This window comes from Ailuropoda melanoleuca, chromosome 15, assembly GCF_002007445.2.
Source record: "Ailuropoda melanoleuca isolate Jingjing chromosome 15, ASM200744v2, whole genome shotgun sequence".
NCBI classification, from domain to species: domain Eukaryota; kingdom Metazoa; phylum Chordata; class Mammalia; order Carnivora; family Ursidae; genus Ailuropoda; species Ailuropoda melanoleuca.
In genome coordinates this window covers 35,494,022-35,516,104 of record NC_048232.1, presented here as the reverse complement: position 1 = coordinate 35,516,104, position 22,083 = coordinate 35,494,022, and positions in this window count along the sequence as shown.

Below are 22,083 nucleotides of genomic sequence, written 5' to 3'. Positions count from 1 at the left end.
GTAAAAAATCTCCCCCTAGTGATTTGTAAATGATACACAATAAAGTTTAAGAGCTCCTGATTGATAACATTCTCCAGCCTTTCTGTAAACTATCTCCAAAATCAAATGAATATGGAATTTATTGTTTATTTTGAATAATTAACTTAAAAAATGCAGACTGTGAAAATAAAATGTCATATCCATTTTCCTTCTTCTTGAGGGTAGCCAAGGATTAACTAGCTTTATCTCCTTAATATGGGAGCTACCTATTGTAACAAGACCCTACTTGCTTCTTATTAATGCTGACAGTGGCATTATTGTTGCCAGTAGCGGCAACATCAAAGGATAAATTTGTGAGTCCTTACATTACTCCTGCCACCATCACAACGAGTTTCCCCAGTGCTGTTTGGGAAAGCCTGTTGGGTATGCTCTCAGATTATTCACCTGTGTCTGCTCAACAACAATAGCATAGTTAGAGTGGCAATAAAATCGGAAACCATTTAGATGCCCAAGTCAGAAGAATGGATAAGTAATTTACTTATATTACACACATGTGTATGCATGTGCGCAATAAAAAATAATTAACTGCGACCATATGTAACACTATGCAGTAATCTTAGTGATATAATACAGTATAGAGTGCAAAAAAACAATTCCCAGAAGACTACATACAGCTCACTGCCCTTTGTATAATTTTCCAAATTAAATAAAGCTCAGTAATGCATCGTTTAGACAGAGATGTATCATAAAACCATGAGGAAGAAAGCAGCTGATAAAGAGAATGATAAACACAGAATTCAAGATGGCAACCACCACAAGGGAGGGAGGACAGAATGAGATGAGGGAAAGCACCTAGGGAGATTAAGTCATTATTAACCTTCCAGTTCTTGGTCTGGATAGTGTGTTCATGGTTGCTCCTCATGCTTTTTGTTTTGTTTTGTTTTGCTTTTGTTTTTGTTTTTGTTTCGTTCCTCATGTTTTTAATAAGGGCACTCAAAACTAAACACACGAGTAAGAAAAATAAGAATGAAACTTCTTTGTAATAGAATCATTTCAGATTTGTTTTATAAAACTATGGTGTGCATTTTTGTGAGCTTTTACTTTGTGTGAATATTTACTTTTAAATAAAAACTTATATTGGTGGTAGAGTTAATGTACTCGTAACCTTTATCTCCAACTAACACATTCTCTGAGACTGATATTGTAATTAATTTAAAATGAAATATTTTGAATTTCACAATCTGAAAAATCACTTTGATAATGAGTTAGTGACATGAAAAACAATTTCCTGGAATAGCTTTGAATTCTGGCATTCTCTGGAAGTCTAAGTAAAACTGAGTTACGTCTTCATGAGCAACTATATGAATGAAATATGATTCCTTCTCCCCGTCCTTACTTCTTTGTGGTCTTATTCCTTCACTTGCCTATCTTCTCCAAGATAAATAGAATAAAACTAATAACGATTTACCCTTGAACAGAGCTTACAGTTTATAAGAAGAGCTTAATTTGATCTCACATGCTTACCTTAACAACGCTGTGAACTATGCAGGGCAAAGACTACCTTAAAACAAGGCTATAGATGGTTCTTACAATATAAAATATAGGTTTCAAAGCATGGCTTTTACAGTTCAGTGTTCAGTGATTGAACACAAGACACATTTCAAAGTACGTGTACATTGTTTAACATTCTTGTGTAAAATTTTAACATTTGCATTTTGCTTTACATTCATATTGATCTGAACCTTCTATTTATGGCAAGTATGGGTTTTATGGGTTTTTTACTTAGCATTAGTGGTGTAAGGTTGCCTTTTTAAATAAGCATATTTTAATAAAAATGATGTATGTAAAGAGAACTCTGAAGCAGATAATAGCACAGGCATTATTTAGAGCTGACAAAGTTATGAAGATGATACATGAATAATTGAAATGTAGAAAATTCCATCCTGGCTTGTAATAATATTTGACAATATTTATATCCAAAAAAAGGGAAAATATACGTGTTTGTAGGTCACCAACAACTAAATTAACTTGACAACTTATTTGTTGGGGGATAATAACTGTTTTCCTATCGCACCTTGAGGAGCTAGGTACAAGAGAAATGATAGTGAAAATAATAATTAATTAATGAAAAATAAAATAAAATAAAAATCTTGTTAAAAAGTGAGAAGTCCATATCCTCCTCAAACTTATAGTCAAAGGAAAGGTGAGCAGGTAATTTGGTGCCAACAGAGGAGTGAAACTACAGCCCTACAAGAGGAGGTAGCCCGTTGTTTGAATACCAGCTTCCTGAAGGAGCTGACATCTAAACTGAAGGATCTGTAAGAAGACACCAGGGGAGGGGCGCCTGGGTGGCTCAGTCCTTAAGCGTCTGCTTTCAGTTCAGGGCCTGGTCCCAGGGTCCCGGGATCGAGCCCTGCATCGGCTCCCTTCTCTGCTGGGAGCCTGCTTCTTCCTCTCCTACTCCCCCTGCTTGTGTTTCCTCTCTCGCTGGCTGTCTCTCTCCATCAAATAAATAAATAAAATCTTTAACAAAAAAAAAAAAAGAAGACACCAGGGGAAGGATCTTCAGGGAGGACGAGATAGCGTGTACAAATACCTGGAGGAGAGAGAGCATAGGGCATTCTGGGGGCTCCAGGTAGATTCAGAGGACAGGATTAAACCTAGGGAAGGAATTAAGGATATCGAGAAATATGGCTAAAGGAGCAAGTAAGGGACCATGAGGGGAATTGTTGTCTCTGTAGATCAGAGTCGCACTGGCAAGCAACAGAAATAGACCCAGGATCACATAAGAAGAAAAGTTTTTTTGGAAAACTATTGGATAAAAGCAATGTGCTGTGTCCTACCAACAGCACACACTGGTGGGTTTCCCAAAATAAAGCAGGGGATCAGATGTAGGTATAAAAGCAATAAGACTAAAAAAGAGAGAATAAAACAAAAACACATTCTGAAGAACTTGGATTTCATTGTGTAGATAACCCGGAGTCATGAAAGGGATCGACATCTTCCAATTTGTGTTATTTATCTAAAGATGATTCTTGCAACGGTGGGAATGAATTGAAGTTAGGGAGAGGAGATTGAGAGCTGTTACAGGGGTGTATAACTGAGAGAGGATGAGGACCGAAGTAAGGACAGTGGTGGCGGGGTGGGGGACGAATAGAAAACAGGAAAGCACAGATTTGGGAATCCGGATAGATCAGAATGGTGGTAGAGAACTGGTGCTCTCCCATGCTCTGCTGTTATGGACATGGGTTTCTGGATACTTGGAAAAGTCATGGCTTTGGTGGCTTGTCTTCTGTGAAGAGGAAGAAGAAAAATCACAGATGGGGATGGATTGGGAGAGTGAAGAGTGAGCGGCTGCCTCCTCCTGCAGATCCCTGTGTGGTCTCAGAGTCCACAAGACAGAACTGCCCTCCACCCCTTCCAACAGGGTGGAAGCCGTCTATTTTATTTCTGAACATCTCTGTTTGGCCATAATGCCTAACCTTGACTGTCCCCCATAATGGGATGTAAATTTATTAACACCCTTTCTTCGCTTGCCTGCAACTATATATTTTGGCTGCCTTCCAAGTCTTTAATTCCTTTATTGATGCAATTCATGAGGGTTGTTGCTTCTGTTTAAAAGCTTCTTGCAATCTCTGGGTTTTTGGAGTACTATCTGTTTCTCCCATCCATGCTTTCATTAAAATTGATTTTCTCAGCTTCTCACGTATTTCTATATGAGACAAAGAATTTTAGATAAATGCCACAACCTAAGCACCAGAGGTAAAGATGGAGAACAATCAAGACCTGAGTAATGTTATTTTAATTGCAATTTAAAGCCAAAAGGCAAAGACTTAGTAAAGAGCTGTTTTCATTACAGTTGTTCCATGCATGAAATGAACCATTACACATTGGAAAAGAAGAAATCATTCCAGAGTGGCTTAGTTATAACAAACAAAATGAGTTCCAACAAGCTGTTTTTAGTCCCATGGCCAAAAACTGCATTCTGTTGGTATTTAGGATTTTTTTCTAATGTGGCATTATATTTTGAAATGTTATTTCATGTCATACTTTCTTGGTATAACATATTTGCTTTGAATAATGAGAGAAATGACCAGCTGGTCACTAGCAGTTACAAAGCCCTTTATTGGAGGCAGCAGACAATGGCAGATGGCAATGTTAGGTTCGAGTCTCAGTAAGAATAGATTTGCAGCACCTTGTTGATGTGACGTACCCAACCTTTCTCTGAATGTATAAGAATGATGGCAGCGTGGTTTATTGAGATAGCCATTTGCATTTTGTTCTCACTGTATTTTTCCTTCTCTCACTAAAATGGGGAAAGCCTTTGCGTTTACTGTGTATGGGTTGCAAGGCCAAAGGCAGAAATTATTCAAAGACAACCCCTCTTATTCGCTTGTCTTGAAAGCCTGAATTAAGGGAATGAATGAGAGGAGAAAGGGAAAGGTCTTTGGGATTGGAAAACTGGAAGAAAGTTTCTATATATTCGATAGGCCCGATTCTGCAAGCTTGGGAACAGGATGTCAGGGACTTGATGGAATAGCAGAATTGACCCTGACTCCCCTACAAACCACGTGGTGCACCTTGAGAGGCTGTGCACCAGGCACTGGGACGGTCACATCTGTGCCTGAGTTTGGCCCAGGTGTAACAGGGCCACCCAGATTTAAAGGAGCCATAGAAAAGTGTAGTCCTTTCTTTTTACTGATTATGAAAATTTGAATAATACAGTTATTTGTAATCATCATATGGAAGACAAGAAACTCCTTCTACTTTGCAGAAACTATCTTAACCCCCTGTTCTATTGTGTGACTTTGGAAGTGTAGGGCCAGGACTCCTTCCCCGCCACCACCCCCCAGACCCGTCCTATACCCTTCTGACTGGTAATGAATTTCTCACCGTCTTGATAGTTAGAGATTTGGAATCTGACTTAAAAGATTGTGAGATATTTCCTACACTGGAGTACAGTAGATTAAAATCCAAACTTTTCACAAATAATTATGTGAGAAAACAATTATTTAAGATAGAATAATATAAAATAAAGGGTTTTGAAGATATGATTCTATTTCATTCTGCACTTTATTATAATAGTTATGAGAAATAAGAATAGTGGATAAGCACAGATGGGAGGGCTACTGGGGCGTGAGATTGTTTCCTGAGAAGTAGATTCATGTCCTTAACCAGCAATCCACTACTGTTTTTAATCCATGTTCCTAGAAAACTTTTCATTGCTTTCCTGAGTCCTTCGTGGAGCTGGGGGTAAATCCCAGCTCTTCACAGTCCGGTGTGTCAAAATCCTTCACAAACCAACATGGAACCTCACCCTTCTCTTCACTTGGCTAAACGACCCCAGTTCCATTAGCTTTATCTCCTAATGTCAAGTTTCAAGAGTTGCTCTTTGCACTCTTTAAAAGCATTTATGTTGTCATATCTCATTGGCCATTTGTGCCTGAGAGCATTAAAGGCTCTGTGGCGTAATGACAAGACCCAGGAAACAATCCTGAAGGTGAATCTGTGCAGGGTCTTCAGAGGCGGCTGGAGCTAGTTCGTGTCCAGGTCTGCCTCTTCCCAGCTGTGTGATTTGGGCCGGTCCTTCAAACTTTCCCTGCCTCAGCATCCACACTGGTACTAATCATGTTTTTAAAATTTTCTGTATCTTATGATGCTTTGACATTTGGGGGGACTTAGAAACCGGATTGTCCCAGAGCTAGTTAATTCCTAAAGATAGTAAACCACGTGCTTCTAGAGCATGCCTTTCAGATGCAAACTAACCAATACTGAGTCTATATCCCCAACCCACCTCTTTACTTACCACGCACACCAAGCCAATATTTTCCCTGCCCTAAATCACGCCAAGGCCAAGTATTAGACAACTAGAGATAACCCCTATCAACCACAGCTGACTGAAATTACTCAAATTACCAGTTCTGCACTGCCTTGCCTTCCCCATGGAAACCCCAGTAAGGGGTCTGTCCTCGGTTTTCCTTTGTTCTTGCTTCTGCTTCCTGACCAAATCTGGTGCTTCTCTCATGACCCTGTGTGGTGTGGCATGCCCCCTTCTCTTGGGAAATGTAAGTAATAAACTCTTCTTTCAGTGCCATTGACCTCTCTGTGTTACTACTCAGTCACATTCATAAATTAAAATCCTATGGGTCCAAATGAGACAATATTGAAAAATGAGGACAATGGTAACAATAGGTTACCATAAGGATTAAAGGACCCAACAATGTGCACATGTATATAAAGTCATATGAACATCACTCCATGCACAGTAAGTGCTTAATTGCTGCTATCAATTTTAATAAATTTAACAAACAATTGTTGAGAACTAAATCTCTTTACCTCACTTCCTTAGTTTCTTTATCTGCTAAGGGGGTATGATGACAGAATGTAACAGCAAAGGAGTGTCTTGATGATTAATCTTGACTTAAAAAAGAAACCCAATGAAGTGACTATATTCGTACAGTATTGCTTCAGAAAATTCCAATAATTGGGGTGCCTGTGTAGCGCAGTCATTAAGGTCTGCCTTTGGGTCAGGGCGTGATCCCGGTGTTCTGGGATCGAGCCCCACATCAGGCTCCTCCGCTAGGAGCCTGCTTCTTCCTCTCCCACTCCCCCCGCTTGTGCTCCCTCTCTCGCTAGCTGTCTCTCTGTGTCAAATAAATAAATAAAATCTTTATTAAAAAAAAAAAAAAGAAAATTCCAATAATAATGATTGCATTATAATCTTAAAAACAAAATATGTTGCTTTTAGGGCAATCTTATTGATCTAGTGATCTCAATAAATAGCTTCTAAATGACTGGATGATTAAGGCCAATTTAAAGATATCATTTTGATCCTCAGTAATATTGTTTCTCCTAGACGGCTTCCCCAGGGGACTCCCAGCTGCTGCTAATTCCCAATCTTCCCTCACTGGGAAAGAAAGAAACACAGAGCAAACATGCCCACAGTGGGAATGACAGTCGCATCCCCTGCTTTGTTTTTGAGAAGGCTCAGCCACATTTCTGAATTATATCCAAATCAGTACCATATTTTCTGCATGTTTTCTCACATTCAGTATGAACCACAAAAGCTGGTCTGGGCCACGACACTCAAAGGCCACTCTTGACTGTGTTCTCTGTCTATTCTGGAGCCCCAAAGCCCACCCTGCCTTCTGAAATGACCCCAAAGCCTTGAGTTTAAAATGATGGAAGGTACATACACAACAGGAAACTGTAAAAGGATTTACGGATAAGTAAAGGGTTTTTCTGCTAAGATAGTAACAGTGACATAAAGCTTTTCATGTTAACACCAAACACTCATTTCTTTGCTCCACAGAAAGGTGGTACAGGTTTGTAAGCACTTCAGCGTGCAGCACAACCACCTGGAGGGCTTGTCAAATGCAGACCGGGTGACCTCTGCTTCTGAAAAGATGGAGTAGACACTTGCCTATTCCTTCTCCTAAGTGCAACTAAAAACACTGGACATCGTGTGTGTGTGTGTGTGTGTGTGTGTGTGTGTGTGACACAAGAAGGCTCTGAAAGGTAGAGGGAAGAAGGCAGACTGACTAGGACCTTGAGACCCAAGAAAGGACACAATGTGCTCCCTGAATTTTCTTTTTTGCCTCATACATCCCAGACTTGGAGTGAAAGAAATAAGCAATTAGGAAATGCCAAGGGTCTCAGACCAAGGGAAAAAACCAACCCACCAACCAAACAAACAAACAAACAAATAAAACACAACGCAAAACAAAACAAAACAAAACACCTTGGGGCACCTGGGTGGCACAGCGGTTAAGCGTCTGCCTTCGGCTCAGGGCGTGATCCCGGCGTTATGGGATCGAGCCCCACATCAGGCTCCTACACTATGAGCCTGCTTCTTCCTCTCCCACTCCCCCTGCTTGTGTTCCCTCTCTCGCTGGCTGTCTCTATCTCTGTCAAATAAATAAATAAAATCTTTAAAAAAAAAAAAAAAAACCACCTTGACAAAAGGACCCAGAAAGGGGCAGCCAGCAAGACAGAAACTTTTAGAAAATAACAGCTCTACTTTAAAACACCAAAAACTGTAGCCACACCTTCACCTGGCTGAGCAAAGACTGACTGGGGAACCTAGACTTTCATCCTAGTGAGGTTGTAATGAAATGCCCCAAGTCCCCTGCTGGGGTGGTGTTAAAGAAGGCTAAGCAGGAAGCCAGAAATTTCTTTCCCTCCATCCGTTAATGAGTTCCCACCTCATGTCAGTGGAGACCATGTGGGGACCCTGACTTCCATCATCACCTAACGATAATGAGGCACCTCTCTCTCTCCTCACTGAGGTGGTATCAGAGGAGGCCCAATGGAGAGTCAGGACCTTTACCTGTTATTCAGTGGTAATGAGGCCATCCTTACTACGGGATCAGTGGAGACCATGTGAGCTCAAACTCCCACCTCCACCTGCAGCTAGGAGCCCCCATTCTCCTGAGTGTCAGTGGAGACTGAGTACGGAAGCTGGACTTTTACTTCCATCTGGCACTAACAAGGTGACACATTGCCCCCACATTCCCCTGCCAGAGCAGTGTCAGAAAAAGCCAACTAAACCAAAAGTTTTATGTAAGATCCAGAGTCTCCTAACATAATATTAATTTTAAAAAAAGTCCAAATTTCAATTGAAAATTACATCATACTTATAATCAGGAAAATCTTCAACTAAATGGAAAACAAGACAATCAATAGATGTCAACCTCAAGATGATGGGCAAATTGAAATTATTGATTTTATTTTTTTATTTTTAATTTATTTTTTATTTTTTTAATTTTTTTAAAAGATTTTATTTATTTTTTTGACAGAGAGAGAGACAGCCAGCAAGAGAGGGAACACAAGCAGGGGGAGTGGGAGAGAAAGAAGGAGGCTCCAAGCAGAGCAGGGAGCCCAATGCAGGGCTCAATCCCAGGACCCTGGGATCACGCCCTGAGCTGAAGGCAGACACTTAACGACTGAGCCACCCACACGCCCCTGGACAAAGATTTTAAAGCAGCTATCACAAAATTCTTCAGTGAGCAATAAAGAATATGCTTGAGATAATAACGATAAAATCAAAAGCCTCAGCAAAGAAACAGGAGGTCTCAGCAAAATAATAAAAGATATAAAGAAAACCAAATGGAAATTTTAGAAATAGAAAATACAATAGCTGAAATTTAAAAGTTCAAGGATGGGATCAACAGTAGAATGGCGAGGATAGGTGAAAGAATTGGTGAACTGGAAGATAGGGAGACAGAAATTACCCAGTTGAACAACAAAGAGAAACTCCTCCCACCCCCACCACCAAATAAGCCTCAGGAACTACAGAACTAGACAAAGAGGTCTAACTTTTGCATCATTGGAGTCCCAGAGGAGAGGAGAAACAAGAAGGAGCTACAAAAGTACTCAAAGATATAATAGCTGAAAACTTCTCCAATTTGACAAGAATTCCAAACAAGATAAACCCAAAGAAATCTATGCTGAGACACATCATAATTAAACTTCTGAAAACAAAGGTCAAATAAATATTTTAATAGTAGCAGGGAAAAACAAGATCTTAACTTATGAGGGTAAGACCATTCAAATGACTATAAATTTCTCATCAGAAACCATGGATTCCAGAGGAAATGGCACAGTATTTTTCAAGTGCTGGGGGGAAAAAAGAAATATCAACTCAGAATCTTATACCAGAGGAAATATGTTTCAGGAAATAAAGGAAAATCAAGACATTCTCAGACAAGAGAAAACTAAGAGAATTTGTTTCAAGCAGATCTACAAAGAACAGCTAAAGGAAGTTCTCTAAAAAAGGAAAACTAGTGAAAGAAGGAAATTTGGAACATCAGAAAGGGAAAAAGAGCATGGTAAACAAAATTACAGATAAACACAGTAGGCTTTTCTTTTCATCTTAGATTTTTAAAATTATGTTTGATGGTTGAAACAAAAATTATAACACTCGATTATCATAGATGTGATTCTAAATGTATGTAGAAGAAATACTGAAGACAATTATAAGTAGGAAGGCAAAAGGACATAGGACGGTATATTTTTATACTTTAATTAAACTGCTAGGTACTAATCTCAGAGAAAGGAAGACTTATATTCACTAAAACCTACCCACAAATATTATATTAGCTTTATTTGCAATGGTCAAAAAAACCTCAGATGTCCTTAATGTGTGAGTATAACCACGCATAAACTGTAAATTGTGATCCTTCCGTACCATGACTCTAATCTGCAATAAAAGGGCATAAGCTATTGATGCAGCAACCTCCAGAGAATAAATTTGAACGAGATTTTTAAAAAAATGCATACTGTATGATTCCATTTATACAACAACATGTGGGATATGACAAATTATAGAAATTGAGAACAGATTAGTGGCTGCCGGGAGGTAAGGAGAGGGTGAGGGCAGAAAGGAAGTGGGTCTGGCTATAAAAGGGCAACAACGGAATCCTTGTGGGGATAGAAACGTCTGTATCTCCATGTGTCACTGTCAATATCCTGGTTGTGATATTGTACTACAGCTTTGCAAGATATTTTCATTGGGGAAACTGAGTAAAGAACATGGGGGATCTCTGTATTGTTTCTTACAAGTGTATGTGAAACTACAATTACCCCCCAATAAAATGTTTAATTAAAAAAATGCTGATTTCTGGGTTCCACCAGCAGAGTTTTTGTTTCAGTAAGTCTGGGATAGGGCCTGGTAGTCTACGTTTCTAAGAAGTTCCCAGGTGATGCCAGCACTGCTAGTTAGGTCCACACTTTGAGAACCACCGTCTCAGAGAAAGGGGGATTTTTGTTACCAGGGAGAAGCCCACAGGAAGCGATCTACCCAGAAGCTCTTTCTTCCCACCCTAAACTGAAATGGCAATATGAATAATACGTTCTAGGGTGCTAAGTCCAGAAGCAAAAGAAAGAAGAGTAATTAGAGAGAAACCGGTCTTAAGACCACATCTGTTCTAGCCTTAGGATAAATGTGGAAGACCAGCATGTTGTCGTAGTGGTCAGCAAGCCTGGAACAATGTGACCAGAGAAGCCACTGACTCTGAGTCATGGTGATGCTTTTTAACATTAGTGGTCCCTAACCCTGGCTGGGAACTAGAAACACTTGTAAAAACACAGCCTTCTGTGTTTGGAATCGGAATCTCTTCTTGGAGGGCCCGAAATTCTATACCTTCCACCAGGTGAGATACGCATAGTAAAGTTGGAGAAACACTGGGTTAGACAAACACTGGGTCGCAGACTTGTGATGCAGCTGATAATAATCTAGACGAGAGCACAGAGCAAGCTTCCGATGTAGACAGATGTGGGGTGCCAGGGCCTCCAGGTGAGAGGCAAGACCTTTCTGGACTTCCAGACAGGAGGGCTCTCCTTTGGCAGTTTTTTTTGTTTTTTGTTTTTTTTTTTAAAGATTTTATTTTATTTTTTCGACAGAGATAGAGACAGCCAGCGAGAGAGAGAACACAAGTAGGGGGAGTGGGAGAAGAAGAAGCAGGCTCATAGCAGAAGAGCCTGATGTGGGGCTCGATCCCATAACGCCGGGATCACGCCCTGAGCCGAAGGCAGACGCCTAACCGCTGTGCCACCCAGGCGCCCCTCCTTTGGCAGTTTTTTTATCTGCCATTCTTGGAGCACCTGCTCTGTAGGAGACATGACACTGAGAACGTTACAGGCGTTCTCTAATTGGATCCTCCCCGTGGTCTGGCACACCAGCTGTTATTATCCTCATGTAATATATGAGGAATCCAAGGGCCACAGAAGTTACCTGCTCAATGTCTTGTAGCTGATAAGTAATCAAGCAGGGTTTCTAACTTGGGTCTTTCTTCTGGGCAAGCTCAACTTCAAAACATAGCTTAAATCATAGCACCTTTTGGGTTCTCCAGTACGGTATATAAGAATGAAAATGTTAGGAGCGGAAGGTAGGGGAGAAGTGAACCATAACAGCAGCAGAACAGCAGAAGCAGCAGCTAAGGGGATGTGGGGAAGCAGATGACAGAGTGTCACGAGGAGGGGACACAGCCTAGAGGGAGGGCCGGTTGAAAGAGGGAGGGAGGTGGGGTGGGGGAGAGAGGGGCTGAGGTGGGCAGAGAGAGGGTGCTGTGGGATGATGTAACACCTCTAATATTATGAAATTGGTTTACTTTAAATTAAAATGGAAATTTCTATTTACAAAATAAAATAATGCTATTTAGAAAGCCATATATGCTTTAATAAAAGAAACAGCATATTTTCTAGGACATAAAAATTACCAGAATAATGTAAAACCACAATGCTTCAAAGAAGCAAATGTCTTCAGATTTGCTCATTTCCAGTTTAAACATTTGTTTTCCTAGAACATATGTCCTATAAATAATCTAACACCCAATATAAAATCTGGCAGGAAATGTAGTCCATTAAATTTCTCCCATTGTGCTTTCTTTATCTGTCATATGTTTTAATGTGATTTTATTAACTGTGATAATTGCTCCTTTACTGCTAATGATAATATGACACTGTTAAAAACCAACTTCCAAGGTAATTGTTTTTATGCTCTCCCCCTCCCTCAATACTTGCACTCAAACAGTGTGCATGACTCTTGACTTAAAACAGCTTGTGTTTCTTATGCCTGAGTCAATTTGGTCTCCTCTCCTGATGATAAATCCAGGACTATGGTAACCTTGTCTCCAAGTTGCCATATTTTACTTAACCCCAGGAAGATATTACCCTTTCCTGCAATTGTTATAACTGTAATTACCGATGAAATATAATAATAGATGTGTAATGCCTGCTATTCTCTCTGTTTATAATAATTGATCACCAGTGACAGTCAGGTTATAGTAGTAGTGGTCATAAACTGGTGGCAAACAGTAGTAACAATATCCAATTAAGAGCTCTAATAAATGAGCACTTGGTACCTGCTGTTTTGGTTGAAACAAGTTATCTTACTCTCAGGGCTTTCTTCTGTATTGTTCAGAGGAGAAAATGCTAATATCTGGCCCATCCTAAGAGATGCCTCAGGCTCTCATTATTTATTCACCCCCAACCTCCAGACCTCCCAGCTTACTTTCCTTGCTCCAAATCATGTCTGGCAAGCAACCTCTTGCTTGGTGGGTCATCATCCCGTGTGAATTTGCTGTCCAGGAAGAGAACGCACCGAGCCCCTGGGGCTTTTCATATTTCTCTCATTATAATTCTAGTTTACAAAAGAAGAAAGGAGGGGCGCCTGGGTGGCACAGTGGTTAAGCGTCTGCCTTCGGCTCAGGGCGTAATCCCAGCGTTATGGGATCGAGCCCCACATCAGGCTCCTCCGCTATGCCTGCTTCTTCCTCTCCCACTCTCCCTGCTTGTATTCCCTCTCTCGCTGGCTGTCTCTATCTCTGTCAAATAAATAAATAAAAATCTTAAAAAAAAAAAAAGAAGAAGAAGAAAAAAGGAAATGAAATGAAATATATCACCTGATGGAAATTTTATTTTAGGATTTTTTTCTATTTCCTCCTTTATTCACTGGATTCTCCATTGAGTAGGGAGAAGCTTCCTGCACAGCCAAAGAAACAATCACCAAATAAAAAGGCAACCTATGGAATGGAAGAACGTATATGGTGGCAAACAAGTACATGAAAAGATGCTCGGCGTCACTCATCATCAGATACAAATCAAAACCACCATGAGATATCATGTCATACCTGTTAGGATGACTATTATCAAAAGAACCCAAAAGATAGCAGGTAGTAGAGAGGATGTGGAGGAAAGGGACCCCTTGTGCACTGTTGGCAGGAATGTAAAATAGTGCGGCCACTATGGAAAGCGATATGAGGGATCCTCAAAAATTAAAAATAGAGCTGCCATATGATCCAGCAATCCCACTTCTGGGTATTTATCTGAAGGAAATGAAATCAGTACCTTGAAGAGATATCTGTACTCCCACGTTCATTGCAACATCGTTCCCAATAGCCAAAATATAGACACCACCCAGGTGTCCATCAATGGATGAATGGTTAAAGAAAATGTGATGTGCATCACATGGTGTAATAGTATTTGGCCTTAAAAAAGATGGAAATTCTGCCACATGTAACATGGATGAACCTGGAGGACCATTGTGCTCAGTGAAATAAGCCAGTCAGGGAAGCACGAATACTACACGCTACTACTTACATGAGATATCTAGAACAGTCAGACTCATAGAAGCAGAAAGTAGAATGGTGGATGTCGGGGCTGAGCAGAGGGGAAAATGGGAAGGTGTTCATTTAACATGAAATTTCCTTTTTGCCAGACAACAAGTTCAAGAGATCTGCTGTAAAACATGGCGCCTGTAGTTGACCATACTATATTGTACACTTAAAAATTTGTCAAGAGGCTAGATCTCCTATTAAGTGTATTTACCACAATTAAAAAACAATGGTGAACATTGTAGGCATCTCTTTAAGAAGGAAATATCAAAATATTAAATATATGGTTTTTTGTTTCGTTTTACAAAAGAAGCTTTTATAAAAATAAAAATGATAATAGTAAGTAAGAAGTGTTCCGAATTCCACCCCAGCACTACTATCGATAATGAACTCTGACAGGTCACTTTTCCTCTCTGCCCCTCAGGACCCATCCATAAACGAGGAGTTTGGTTCAAGGCACCACGCCAAACAACATATGTGTCAATGAGGGTGGCCTGGGACCAGGACCTATATGTATTTTATCTTCAGATCAGTGCTGCTCTGTGCCAGATATAAAAAAAATATTTCCAAATTGCCTCTCATCACTCAAAATGCAAAATAGCTGTAGGGATTTTCAAACAAACTGAAATGTGGTTTAGGTTCGTGTTGGCAATGACAGACAGATTTTCATAGATGTTGAAAACTTCTGACACATGGTTAACCAGCTTCCATTGCAATATTGACCCAGTTCTCCAAACACTTTATTCGCAGCCAATATAGACATGGTAATTAAACTTCTAGAGGGAGATTCTTTTTGGCCACAATGTATTATTTCTTTTGTTAAAAAATATGTGGTTTCTTTAGTTCTGCTTAAAACTGGCCTTTGCTTTACGCCTACGCAACTGGAAATTTAAGGAAGAGGAAGATAGAGCTACTTTGCCTTTCTTCTGGATTGTCACTCAGGTTTCGGTTGTCTGTGAAATCAGTTCGTTGCTACAGAGGTCCTAGACATCTATGGAAATACTGAGAAAGTCTCTAAGGTTTATTAGGCTGCGTTTATAATAATCTTGAGGCAGCCCAAACATTTGTTCCACGTGGTAGACTGTAAAATGTAACTAATTTGTGACCTCTGTCTTGCCAGTTCTTTACGACAGGATTGGATGAAGGAACCATCATGAATTAGAACTTGGACTTTTCAAATATCATGATGTTTCAGGTAAAATATACAGCTATTATTTGGATTACTATATAGGTTTGCTATTTGGCAATCAGTCTCTGAGATAAATATCAAAATAAACACATAATGCCTCCAGGGTAAACCCAATAAAAGATTTTAATTTATGTATCTTTCAAATATACATTTTTGGTGGCATCTTATACTTACTCCTACGGAAGAGTATCTTTGAAATCAGTATTTTTTTTTTTTAAAAAAAAAGACTGCATAAGAAAGAATATTGGAGAAAAGTATGTAAGACTATAGTGGCATTCCTGAACCACTTCCTCAGGGTGTATTAATATTGGTGCTATGAGTCACTTACGTGGCGATGCTTCAGGCACTGTGAGTGGAACAAAATATAAATACTACTGTTATCACAAGTTTTCATTTATTGAATGTTTATGCCCTACACAGACCAAAGTATCACACATGCACTATCTCACAACAAACCCGTGAGATGGGAATCGTCATGACTGTTTACAGATGAGGACATTGTGATTCTAAGAGGTATAGCGAATTGTTCAAGGTCACACTTTTGTGAAAGGTAGGTCTGAGATTTGAACCCAGGCTGTCTGACTTGGTAGACTGCCCTCTAAAGAAACCAGATGTTATGAATTCCACTAAGAAACCACACCATCTCACAGTGACCTTATCTTAAAGATCACCTAATCAAACTACTCATTCTTCATTAAGGTGGCCAGAAACATTAGGTAGTTCTTGCTATATTTGCATTTTTAATCTATACACTTTACACACACCCCAAAAATGCAATACTTAGAATTTCAAGTCTGAGATTCTGACAATTTTAAGTAAGTTCACACATTCAGGAAAGAGGACTCACTGAGCTAGAAATATAGTGAACTTTGATCTAAGCAATTTCACTCAGAAATGAGAAAGAACTCTTTTTGGAAGAAAAGTCTATTAGAAAATAAGGTAGAAGTTCTTGGAGTAAACTTGCTACTTTAAAATAGTGTAAAGGAAGGGACCTGCTTTTGCAACTCTTCTGATAAAGACGAAAGTAGTCTTCTTAATAGGAAATTAGGAAATTTAGAAAATGTTAACTTAAATAAAGATGTTCAAGCTACTGTGACTACTGACTCTGAGGAAAGGGCACTAGTTAAAGAAGAAAGAGAGAGAAAGGAACAAAGAAAGGGAGACAAGAAGATGAAGAAGAGGAGAAAGAAGGAAGAGGATGAGAAGGGGGAGGGGAAATGAAGTCGAGGAGTGCAGGAAGGGGAGGGGTGGGGGAGGGCCAGGGGAGGAAGTTAGGGAGAAAATGGAAAAGAAGGAAGGAGAGATAAAAGAGAAAGAGTTAAAAAGCAAGAATGGCTCATTTACCTTTATCTCTTCCTTCCATTAATCTTTAATTTCTTTTGAGTAGCTACTCACTAAGGTATTTTATAGAGTATATTATTAGTTTTGACTTGGTCAGAAGGTAGACCAGGTCAGATATTTATTCCTTCACTTTTGCTGATGTGTTCTCCCCAGCATCTGGACAGCATTGGGCATTATAAATGGCATTCATTATGTTTGTTGAATGAATGAATGTTCAGGTTATACTTTCAAATACACTAAGGAGAGCTAGTCAATTAGATAATCTGTGTCTTATATTGAATAACTTAACAGTACAGAGAATAACTGTATGTTGACTGAATGAACTTCTCTGAACAAATGCATTTCATTTAACATCTCACGTACCAACTCTAGACATGTTTCGGAAATGCAACCAATCATCCAAATTGTTGCCAGTGGGATTTGTGTACTGGCAGGTTCCTACGTCCCCTCAAAAACTATTTATTACCTCTGCCTAACAGGGAAAAATTTCTTGAGGCCGAAATTAAATAGAAGTGAGTAGGGGGTTTGATCTTTTTTTTTTAAAGTTTTGCTTTAATTCCGGTTAGTTAACATACAGTGTGATATTAGTTTCAGGTGTATAGAGTGTGATTCAACACTTCCATACATGACCCAGGGCTCATCACAAGTGCCCTCCTTAATCCCCATCACCTACTTCACCCATCCCCCCACCCCTGGGTTTGATCGTTTTGAATCTGAAAAAGTCCTAATAATAGGTCCAAGGAGAGAGGAAATATGGGCTTTGGTAGCTTCTGCTTTTTCCTACCTTATCCTGGAAAAGGTCGGAATGTCCTATAGGCATTAGGTGAATATAGCTACCACCACCCCAAAGTATATGGATATAAAATCAACAATAGCAGCAAAAAACTAACAGTGATCATTTCATTGAGCACTTAGATGCTGGGATTGTTCTGATCATTTTCCATGCGTGAACTCATTCAAGCCCCAAAACAGCCCTGCGACATAAAGACAACCTGATGTCGTCTTGAGTCTCTTCATTTCTTTTCTCCATTTCTCACCATTGGAGCTACAAGGATCTACTTCTGAGGTTGGCAAACTCCTGTGTGGTGCCTACTTCTCTAGTGTTTGGAAAATAGCCACACCCATTCATTCATGCTTTGTCTCTGGCTACTTTTGCATTAAAAAAGTAGTTGACAGAGACCACAGGGTCCACAAAGCCCAAAGTGTTTACAGGAAAAAAAGTCTGCCAACCCATGACCTCTGCAGTCTGCAAAGGAATTTAGGAGACTCTTGCTGCTTTCATCCTTTCTAACTTTCTGGAACTTTTGCCTCCATTTTTGTTTCCCCACTCCCCACTTCTCCTGACATTTTATTTTGGAAAGTTGGCTTAAGAGTACGGGTGCTGACTTCAGGACCAGACTGCCAAGGTTCGAATTCCTTTTGCCCTATAACTTTGGCAAACCCACTAAACTCCTATGTGCTTCAGTTGTGTCCTCTGTGGCTACTGCTGCCATTTCTGCTCCCCTACTGCTATTTTTGGCCACTGTCCACCTCCATTTCTGTTATATAAAAACAGAAATCTCGGGGACTAACAGTCCCTGTGCCTGCTGCCAGGATGGAACTCCTGCTGTCCTTCCATATAAAACCAGAAGCCGCAGCCTCCCATGAAGCTTTCGGTCTCCAGCCCTTTAGAGAGGAATCATCTCCCAGCAACTAAAGGTGCTTGTGGATACTGCAGCCAAGCTGCACGGGGAAGGAAATCAGTCTTTCCTCTCCCCACGCGGTTCCCAGGAGCCCCACTGCGCCCACACCGCTAGCTTCCCTCCACCAAGATGCCTCGGCTACCCCTGGGGTCTGCTACTTGAACTGCCCACATACCACGTCCACGGTCAGATCACTGGGCGAGGACACTGAGGCCTTCTGTTTGTGTCTTGTGGAAAACGCCGTGTAATGGAACACGCTCTAAACTAGAAGCGAGGTTGCCTGGCTTTTGGTGCTGGTTCTACCCAAAAGTGCTTTGTGACCTGCACTGTCCCTTTACCTTTTCTGCAGTCTCCTCTTCTCACTTCCAAATCAGGCATACTAACTCATCTCTAAGGTCCCTTATAACTATAGGATTTTTATGGTGCCCTACAACCCTGAACCAACTCTAAGGGATGCTTAAAGCTTGCCCACATAGAGTCTATTCAAAGAGGATTCGGCCCGACTTAAAATCACCAACCGTCCAGGCTACTGAAGCAATGGCCTTTGTCCTAAGAAAATGGGTTAATTGGTCATCCCCTCCGAGGGTCCTTTATACCCAGCTGGTTCAAAACTTATGGAGAGGGAAAAAAATAGCTTGCATAGTCTTTTTAGATTGAAGCCAACTGTTTCTTGCAAAGAAAAAGAAATGACTTACTTTTCTTAGCAATAATTTTTACACCTCAGGCTATATTTTAACATAAGCTTCTAGGCCCCAGCAGAAGAAATATATATGACAGCATACTGGAGGAGTTTAAATGTCAGATTTAGTCAATGTTTTCAAAGCAAAAGCTTCAATAAAAGGGGGGAAAAGGCACCCAAGAATGTCTTTTGGGTAACATGGGGGACAAAGATGAAAGGCTGTTCGGTCGTGTGAAGAAGGAGAAAAAGATGACATGATGATTTGGGAAATGAAAATAAGGCCAAAGTGCAGATATTTGAATTTTGATAAGAGAGAAATCCAAAAAACTAGGCTTTTTGTCTTTGTAATTTATGGAGTCCAGTAAATGAGTCCTTACAAGTGGATTTACAATGCTTTTTAAAAATGTTTTATTATTGAAGTGTAGTTGGCATACAACATTAATTTCGCATCGTGATTCCACATCTCTACACAGTCCTCAGTACTCACCATGATTAGTGTGGTCACCATCTGTCACCATACGTTACTAGAATATTATTGACGACATTCCCTCTCCTGTAGTCTTCATATCTGTGACATTTATTTTATAACTAGAAGTTTGTACCTCTTAATTCTCTTCACCTATTTTATCCATCCCCTAAGTCCCAACCCTCTGGCAATCACCATTTTGTTCTCTATATTTGGGTCTATTTCCTTTTGTTGTTATTGTTGTTTTTTAATGTTTGTTTGTGTGTTTAGATTCCATACATAAGTGAAATCATGTGGTATTTGTCTTTCTCTTCCTGACTTATTTCACTTAGCATAATAGCCTCTAGGTTCATCATATTGTTGCAAATGGCAAGATCTCATTCTTTTTTATGGTTGAGTAGTATTCCATTGCATGTATTACCACATCTTCTTTATCCATTCCTCTATCTGTAGACACTTGGACCCTGCTTCCATGTCTTGGCTATTGTAAATAATGCTGCAATAAACATGGCATATCTTTTTGAATTAGTGTTTTTGTTTTCTTTGGGTAAACACCAGTCATGGAACTGTATAATGCTTTATGCTTAAGCTGTAATGCCTTTCTTAAAAAGAGGTTATAGAGATTCTTTAGTTTGGAATGCATGTGGAGGGGATTTTGGGGAGAAGAGGTGACGAATAGCAGAAAGTGCTTGTTCATATCTTTATCTGGGGGATAGTTGTATGTTGAAGCAGTGTGCCTGCCCCTCGAGCAGTCTCTGAAGAGCATGACAGTGCCCGAGATTGAAGGAAGACCCATTCACGAGCCCAGAGGCCACAGTGTGAAAGTCTCACTGCCCAACTTCTACCGACTCCACAGCCTACTGGGCTTTGTAATACACTTTGCAGCACACTCACAAAGCTAGAATTTCTTGAAAGCTGCTCAAACACACTCAAAAAGACAGCCTTCAAAGCCTCATCAACAATGACAAGATAATTATAGATTAATAATGACTCCCATCATCTGCGAAAGTCTCCATGATTTATCCCATCACTCACTCGGTGGGCCGTCCGTCAGCACGGCACTGAGGTCCTCTGTGAACGAACTGTTTCTTGCCTTGACTTCACTCGTCTGTACCTGGGAGGCTGAGTTCTCTTGTCGCATGTTCCAATAAACAAGTCCTCTAGGTTTGGCCCTGACTGGCCCACGTGCTGAGCCTCCCCCTTACAGTCCCACTGATGTGAACCTTCCTCTACGGCTGGATCCATAAGCCTCTCAATCCCACATTCATTCACCAGCATCACTGTGGCCATGTGTACACTCACTTGTAGCCAAAATAAATTTTACACCTTGATCAAAATTAATTGGTGTAAAGACTTCACGGTGAGCCAAAGTGCCTGGGAATTCTGATAGGTAACCACTGAATGATTTAAAACAAACAAACAAAGCAAAACAAAACCAAACACAACTGTTAATTCAATAGGCTTGAAGGTTAAACAATTGTAGATTGGAAGGTGCCTAATTTTTACATCATGATCTTTAACCGAGGCATACACAGATACACTTTGGTTCTTTCCAGACCTATCAAGATTTAAGTCATGTTTTTAAGGATAGTGTTAAAATGTTTACTGTACGATGTTTACTGTCCAGGCTTATTTGGTTTAGTGACTCTGTGATGTAGCAATTTTCATGATTATTTTTCCCTTTCAGAGCTTGTATAGTAATTTTATACTCAACTTTTGAGATGCTGCATTGTGTTTTCCTTCGGCTAAGTGACTTAGAGATCACAATCAGCTGGAAATATTTGTCCTTTGTGTAGATCAGGGTTTGGAAGGCAGAGAATAGCAGGGAAGGTTGTTAATGAATGGGATAGATTATACGGTATGGTGTTTTAGAGCTCATTTGTATCAGTCTAGTACAAGCTTATATGTCACCCAAATGTAGCCCCACTTAGGCTGTCAACACTGTGGCCCAATATGAGAGTGACTGTAAGATACTCCTAGAGGAGCCTGTGCCTGCCAAACACACAACAGGACTTCACAGTTTGGACCATCTTTCTTGAAGCCCCTCTGTCCTCAAGAGCCTGGCACAGAGGGCAGGACTTTCAGGTGATACTTTGGGTATGTGGGGCCACCAGAAGTAATGAGCACATTTGACATTTTCAGTTTGGTCTAAACTCACAATGGTAATAAACAGCACGAGTTGAATTAATGAGTGACCAGTATGCAGATACACAGAGCATCTCAGTGGAGACGTCCCTAGAGGGTCATGGTTTACAAAAAGAAAGAAATGCATTTGGAAGCCAAGAATGGCTTACGGGGTATGTGTGCTAAACATGTGGCGTCCTCAGCGGGAATAACACAGCCAGGTATCTGAGGCAGAATTGGAGTGTGCCCATGCATGTCAGGAGAACGGATTTTTATCTTTAATAGGCACAGCGAGCTTAATATGAAACTTACATCTGCAGTTTGCACCAAACTCTAGACTTTCATAGTTATCTATAGAGCCAAATGCTTCTTTATTTGATTGGCTGTTGAATAAGCATGGCAGAATTGTGAAAACTGGTATTTTCGGACTATGAAGGGAATTAAATCTTTCTTATCCCTCTCAAAAAAGAAAAAAAGAGAGGAGAAAATGTTCCCTTATTCCTTGTTTA